This window comes from Thalia democratica, chromosome 3, assembly GCF_965202585.1.
Source record: "Thalia democratica chromosome 3, ktThaDemo2.hap1.1, whole genome shotgun sequence".
NCBI classification, from domain to species: domain Eukaryota; kingdom Metazoa; phylum Chordata; class Thaliacea; order Salpida; family Salpidae; genus Thalia; species Thalia democratica.
In genome coordinates this window covers 70920791-70929124 of record NC_139167.1, presented here as the reverse complement: position 1 = coordinate 70929124, position 8334 = coordinate 70920791, and positions in this window count along the sequence as shown.

Here is an 8334-nt window from a genome sequence, read left to right as displayed (position 1 = left end):
TTATACAGTTTCTTATATTTAAGTTTAATCCTACATTGTTATTGTTGTAAATAATTTTTTTAATTAACTTTTTTTTTAAGTAACACGATTTTCTATCAACAAATTTCAAACAACAGCATTTTTAGTATATTATTTTATACATTTATAACATAAACATTAACAGGAATACAAATGGAAATGCAATGAGGCAGCAAAATTCATCAAGCAACATGTAACGTTTTATAAACTTAACAAAAACCTAACATTAGTCTATACTTTTAAAGTTTAAAAGTTTACATTTTTCCTATAAGCTATAAAATATGTCTAATACAGATTAATTATTAATCACTTCAGTGCTAAAAAGTCAATCTACTACTATAGCTTTGAGTTTGCCCAGTGAAACGCTGTGTATCTTATATATTGGTTTAATTAACAAACTTCTTACTTTAAACTATCTAAGTAGAAATTTTATTTTTTGCGGAAATTGGTATACAATTATTGTAAATGAACAAAATCTTTTTATACACTCTACATTTTTGAAATTGTAATTAACATATATAACAATTATAAATAAATTCAGGATTCAGCAACAAGACAGAACTCCTCAGGGAAGTGAACCTTGGTCGGCTGAAGATGTAATGAGGTATATATTTTAAATCTGTATTCCAACTGTATCGTAGACTTAAAAACTATTATGCAATTATATTTATGTATGTATATATACTTTAAAATAATTATGGCTGGTTGAAGAAGTTATAAGATAAACTTTGTAATAAAACTACAAAAAATTAAAATTTTATAGTTAATCATATTTTATGTTAACAATAACTTAACTTAATATAGTTAGTAATAACTGAACATAATTATTGAAAAAACATTATTTTCTGCACTCTGCTAGTACTTTAATTCAAAATGACTTCTTAAAGTTAAAACAACGTTTAGTTTTGGTAGCAATATTTTAAAATATAGTTTTTTTGTTCATAGGGAGGCATGCAAACGAATGGGCAGGCAATACATTGAATAGAAGAAAATATTTTCACCATCAGCATCAATACAAGACTGTTTGCTGCTAATTTATAGTGTATTTATCGATGTTAATAAACTGATGGTTTTCTTTATAGAAGCCTAAACTTTGTTCGTCACATTTTTTTAACTGTTAAACTTCTTTTAAAAAATAGTTAGCGCAAAATAGTAAACTTCTCTATAAATAAACAAAATTTTATATAACAAAATATTTTATTTTTTAGTTATCTTATTAAACAAAAGTTTACACTTCTCAATTGTAGGTACAGGTCTTCAGAATAATAGTCGCTATTTTTGAAATTTATTAACTTTCGGCCACTTTACTCCTTTTACTCATCTAACCAAGCAATGTTTAATATTAAACCATAATATTTAAACAAAAATGTTTCGTAGTTTGTATCAATCTCAAAATCAGTTTAAAACTAAAAAATAGTTTGCTTATTTAAGAAGATATAAGACCGTACGATAGTCTTTTTACAGAAAAAATCAAGTTGATAAAACAAATTAATAAAATTTAAAAAAATAACCATATAGTAAAACATGTTATAATTTTGTTAAAATACTTAAACATTGTAACCTCTTTTTAACTAATGTGAACTAAAGTTTATAAAAATAACACTTTTTCGGACTTTACCCACAAACGGTCGCTTTAGTGCATATGCATTCTATAGCGGTTTATCGCGACTATGCTTGCCTGATGAGTCATAATAAAGAAGAAACCGGTCGTAGATTATCTGCTGGTCGATGCTATTGTTGATGATCGTGTGGTAAAGTCATTAGTCAATTATTTATTGATGATGGCCGAAAAAAATGTTAGTTAATTATAGGAAACTTAATAGTATTTAAAAATAGTAATATAAGTATAACTCCTCATTTTTTGACTGCAAATTTTATGACACAAAAGTATTTGGAAAATTTTTTAGTAAAAAGATAAAAATTTTCCAAAAAAAGACCCTAAAGAAGAAAACTTTTTGTAGGCGTAAACTAGATTTCGTAAAAATTACTGTGTTTTATGGTAAAAAACCCTAGGCAGTAAAATTTAAATTATTAATATAATAATGCAGCTGACACAGATTAAGATTGCAGCTCTAACTTATCGAAAATTTTAAATATCAAATACAAAAACTTGAAAATAACTATTTAGCAGAGAAATTAACGACGTTCTTGTACACATTTGGCTTTTTTTTTTCTTGTACAACTTCATGATAACATATCTTTCTTATTTTTAAGCTAATATAAAAACTTTTATATAAACTTAAAGCTCAATTCCTCAGCTTTAAAATAGAGTTACTTTGGGGTATTTTGGGGTTGTACAGCTTAAGCAGGGACCCATTTAAAGCAACATTAACAAATGCTTAGACTGTAAAATCAAAAAAAAATTTCATAACTTTTTAATTTTTAAGGTGGAGCTACAGCTCCAACGTTCTATTCCACGCAACGCCCTGGTTTGTACACATAAAAACGTTTATACTAAATAAAATTACTTATTGCATTGTCAACTTACTGAATCTAAGAAACTTTCCTATCTAAATACGTAAGCTTTTGTATACACTCCAAGATGTTGTTGTTTGAATAGAAAATCTTGACTTTAAAGAAAAACTGCTAGAACTACTATCTGTCTTTTTTTCACATATTTAAGCTTATGCAGTAAAAAAATAAATGGTTTTTAAATGATGTGTATGGAATAAAAAATATTGTTTTTTTTTGAAAAATTCAATTCAAAATATAGTTTTGTTTACCGTCCAAATTAACATTCTCGAGGGCCAAATTTACATGCTCGCGGGTCGCAGCTTTTCTTTTCGCAGGCTGCATTCCATTTAAATAAACATCATGCTCGCGGGCCGCAGATTTACACTTCAAGAGCCGCAGTTTGCCGACCCCTGATCTAGAACATGTATTGCTGAACAACTGCTTTTAAAAAAGCTAAAAATTTTGAAATGTTGTGGGGCTGGCTTAACTTTATGTATATATGTATTTATACATTTATATTTATATATGTATACATTTAAAATTGTTTTTTTTTTTCGAAATAAAGTATAAAACATCAAAATACAACTTTTTATCTTTATTTAGATATTAAAAAAGTGTTTTTTGCAGCCAAGCCTGAAGAATAACTCCTTGTCAATTTAGTTCAATAATTTATTAACAATGTAAAATCTGAAACGAAAACAAGTATAAATACAAACACTAAAAATGAGCTATAGTCTAATTATTCTACATCCCCTCCAGCTCATTTAAGATAATAACAAGGGATTTAAACAAGTAACAAAATAGTTTATTAAGATGAAACTAAACTTTATGCATAACAAAGCTCAATTGACTTAAACAAGGGATTTATTTAAAGAAAAACAAAATTGCAATAAAACGCAATAAATAAATCCAAAACAATTCAAATTCATGCAATTTCACGCTGAATCCTTCCTGGCTCAGTAATCATCACTTACAGCAGAAATTGAACACTCAGCACTAACTTTTGTATAAACAGGAACAAACAGACTTCACTTACGGTGACTTCTACTCTGGAGTACTCCACCCTCAAGCTTCCTTGGCGCATTGAAGTCTTTCAACCTACGCAAAGCAAGCGGCACCTTATTTTTTGGGAACCATAGAAGCAGGAATGTACTCTTTCTCAACCTCTTCATGATCCGCTTCAAGCTCACTGGTTTTACCAGTATTGGCACCGTTGGAATCTTCTGTAACCTTTACAGAAAAATCAGGACGTTGATGACCAACATTGCACTCATGTGAGCTTCGTAGATTACCGCTCCATTCTCGGGAAGTTTTTGCTTCAATGCTTGTTGAGGCTGGGTCGTACATCCTTAAAAACTTTCTGTTCCTCCGAGTAAGTCTCCGTGAACCATCAACTCTGACTACATACTGATCATGTGGAAGCACCTCCATTACCACTCCGCTTCTGTCCCATTTACGTGGGTGAGTGCCACTCTGGTTCTGTAGTAGACACCTACTGCCAACATAGAGAGGTCGCAAATCCCTAGCTTTCTGGTTAAGTACTTCGGAATTTTTAACAAATCTTGTACGGAGCGCCTCTTCTTTAACCTCCATGCTTTTCTCCACATGGGTCGCACATTAGGATTGGAGAATTTGTCAAGCTTTCGAGAAACTATCTCGCAGCTGACGTCCATATATGATCTCGGCTGGAAACACTTGACAATCGCTATCAGGAGTATTTCTCAGGTGAAGCATCGCACTTAAAAAATTGTCATTGTTCAGACGTCCTGAAGCGTCAACATTTGATCTTAGCAACCTTTTTGCCTGTTTGACGGCTTCTTCTGCTTTACCGGTTGATCTTGGATAGTAAGCTGAAGATATTCGATGCGTAACATCCAAGGTTTTAAGGAATTTATTTGGTGCACTGGACGTAAATTCCGGTTCACCATCACCTGATATTTCCTCGGGTACTCCAAACCTGGAAAACAAATCTCGGAGGCACTTAATCAACCCACGCGAACCTGCCTGAGAGGTTCGGCTGGGTGTGGAAAATATTTCTGACCAACCCGACAACCTGTCACCAACTAACAAAAAATTGTTTCCGGCAAACTGGAAGAAATCCGCGAATATTTTTTCAAAAGGGTTTGTAGGAGGATCAGATGCTTCTTGTGGCAATTATGGTTGAGAAGGTGAATTGCGGTTGCAGCTTTGACAATTGGCCCGAATTGATTCTATAACTTGTGTAATACCAGGCAAGAAGAAAATCTGTTGGGCACGATTATGCATTGATGTGACTCCATGGTGCGCCGAATGTAACTTGTTGAGGACCCGATATCGTAAACTGACGGGGATTACTACTCTGTCCTTGTAAAGTATAACTCCACCACTTAAGTACAATGCATCATCGTATCTAAAATACGCTGACAAAGAATCATCATGTTTTTAAGCTTCGACGTTCTTCAATACACATGGATACTCTTGAAAGTACTTTGTTATTTAGGGTCTCTTCTACAATTTCCTCCCAAGTGATTGCCATTGAATGGCATACTTCATTACTCAATGAAGCAATTAGAACCTGCAAGTGTCACTTTCCAGCCGGTGGTGCAGCAATCTGGTAACCGGCTATTGCATTTGCAGTGTTTCTGCATAAGAAAGTAGCCAAATCCTTGCTTTGACCAGTCTGGTCTAAGACAAGTCAGTTTCCCAAGATCAAAAATCTGAACACCGCTCTTTATTGCTTCAATGAATATCTCTTTTGATTCATTAAATGATTGGTTTAATTTTTCTGTCCACATAAACTTACATTTTGGACTGAGAAAATCTCTAAACGGTGCCATGACTTTACGAAGTTTGGCATAACTTGCGACTTGATTTATCAGACCAAACCAGCTACGTATATCTGTGACAGACTTTGGGGTTGGGTAATTGCGAATGGAATCCAGATATTTGGGCAAAAGTTCTATACGTTCATCAGAAATTCTAAATTCAGCAAAATCAACGGACTTTTGACAAAACTGGAACTTCTTGGGATTTAGAATGATGCCTGCATTGCCAAATTTGACAGAAAATCTATTGTTCGCCACCAGTGACACTCTAATTCTGAATCAAAAAATATGGTGTCATCAACACATCTCTCTTTTCTTTCAAAATCAGATAAAATAGCTGAAAATCGTCGATTGTAACCATCACCAGATGATACAAAGCCTTGAGGTGCTCTAGTATATCAGAACCTACCAAACGGAGTGATAAATGTAGTGAGGTGTTTATCACTTTCTCTCAGTGGAACTCCATGATACCCGTTCCATGCATCTGTTACAGTCTTGAACCTTTCCTTTGGAATTCTGCGCGCTAGTTTAAACGGAGTATCTGTAGCGCATGTCTCCCTCTTGCAATACTTGTTAAGTGGTGAGAGATCTACTGTCCTCCAAGGTGACCCATCCTGTTTCCTGGTGACCACCATGCGGTGACACCAGCTTACAGGTCCACCAAATGGGACACGTTCCAAGACACCCAACCTCACATCTCAAATTAGATCTGCTTCAACCTGCTTCTGCCAATGAATTAACACGTGAGCTGGTGTATGACAAGCACGTGGTTTAAAATCATTCTCCAAATATATCTCAAATGGAGGCCAACTCATTTGCTGGAGTAATTTATGTGGACATACATTAAACGTTGAAGCTGCGTACCTTTGTAAGAGCCAATCACGCATTTTGCTCACGTTTGTATTTGTTGCCTCACACGGAAGTTTGTTTGGTCGGTCTGGCACTTTACTCCTTGGCGGGCAATCACAGGTCACATCTTTATGCGAGTCCAGTCTATTCGGATCATTTTCATTTGAATTTACAGCAACTTTAGAATGCTGATGAGGCAGTTGAGATCCAATGGTGGGAAAATTCTTATTAATGTTCAGGAGGTCAACCATGGTTTCATACGAGAGAAAGAATCCAGTCACTGAATCCCTTACATAAACAATTCCATCACGTCTGATAACCTCCTTCTTCGTAGACATTCCGCTAAAATTAGCTTTGAAAGCCTCTAGAATGTTAATAGGAATTTTATTGGCAGCCCGAATTGTGATGGATACAGGCATTAAATCCTTTTTACAAAAACCAGCCTTCTGAAAGTTTTTCCACCCCCAAAGGTTTGACTGTGCTCCAGTATCAGTTAAAGCACTTACCCATGCAAACTTGTTTGTGCCATGTCTAGCAATCTTGACTGATGCATAAAGATGATCAGTCGTTTCCTTGGCTTTACGCAAGGAGTTCTTGCTGAATAAGGTGTTATTCAACATAAATCTTTTACTTGCGTGTAGTGACATTATTTTGGTATCTTGTTGCATAAAATCAGAATGATCAGCTTGGATTTGAACAGCATTAACCTTTTTTGATTGACTACGCCAACAAGATAGACAATATCTGAAAGGCTTTTTATTTCGGTTACCTTTTTCGTTGAAAAGATAGAAAAGCTTTTTACAGTTCTGGCAAGGAACATGTTGGGACCTATTTCCTATATTGACACGTCCCTTCTTCTGACATTGAAAAGAAGAGACTGCAGATATGGTCCGCGAATTCTCAGTTGCATGGCGTCCCATTTCTTTACTTTCAATAAAGGAAATTATATCAAATGATGACCTGGATAAGATATCTTCAGTACTAAGAACTTCTCTTCTTATGTCATCGTCTCCAACGCCAGCGAGCGTCACGTTTTTTATTGCTTCTTCTGTGTAGCTGTGTGCTTTTCCAACTGTCACACTCACTGACTGTAGTGAAATTGTAGGTTTGTGCTCCATACACCTGTGGCAAACGTTCTAAACGGTTCATTTAGGGTCCTGATGTAGGTTCATAAGTTCTGCTCTCTTTACACCAAAAGCAACTTTTATGACAGCAATCGATCCATTAGTTTAGCAACGTAACTTTCTGATTTGGCCATCAGTTGAGTATCACTTGCTAACATAAGATCGCCAAGCTTGTCCTGCGCACACTGAAAAAGCTGTATGCTCGCATTTTGTTGCTTATATTTGAACCAATCTTGAATGCCTCCCACCTCCTAATAAAAGCAAGCCATGTCTCTTGGCTGATCCCCCGTTCAACCCTTGGTCGAATCAATTGAGGTGCATTTGGCATTACTCCATTATTGGATAACCCAGAATCTTGCTGATGCTCCACTGTGTGGAGGTTGAGAAGGCTACTCACTACATCACTGGATAGATCTGGCGTCTGGAACTCGCATCTACGGATGGGGCACTTTACTACAACCATTTTATTTTTCTCAAACTGTCAGTAAGATTTTACATGAAGAATAACTCCTTGTCAATTTAGTTTAATAATTTATTAACAATGTAAAATCTAAAACGAAAACAAGTATAAATACAAACACTATAAATGAGCTATAGTCTAACTATTCTACAAAGTCCTTAAACAAAATATAATAGATTAGGTAAACATTTATTTTAAATAATAGTAAACGGTATAGTTGTTGACTTTTAACAAATTGACTTTAAGCAACGCAACTAATTTGAGTAAAACATTAATAAGTAAATAAAAAATTAAATAGAAATGTTGAAAAGTTCAAAAAAATAAAACATCTTCTAATGTTTAATTTTTTGTTTTTGTTGTTTGGAAAATAAAGTTTGACTTTTTCTGAGAATAAAAAACAAAAACTCAAAATCAGGTTTAAAAAAGATGTTTTGATTAAGTTTAGTACAAAACGATTCTAAAAAGTTTGTTTTGTAACTACAACATAAACCGTTAATAAATTTTTTGGTTAATACTGACTAAAATCAGTCTTGAGAAGCTACTTTATATTCTTTTATTATAAGGAGAAGTTTAAATCAACTAAAAAAAGATTGTGAACAAACTTTCAAATTTTAGTTAATACTAA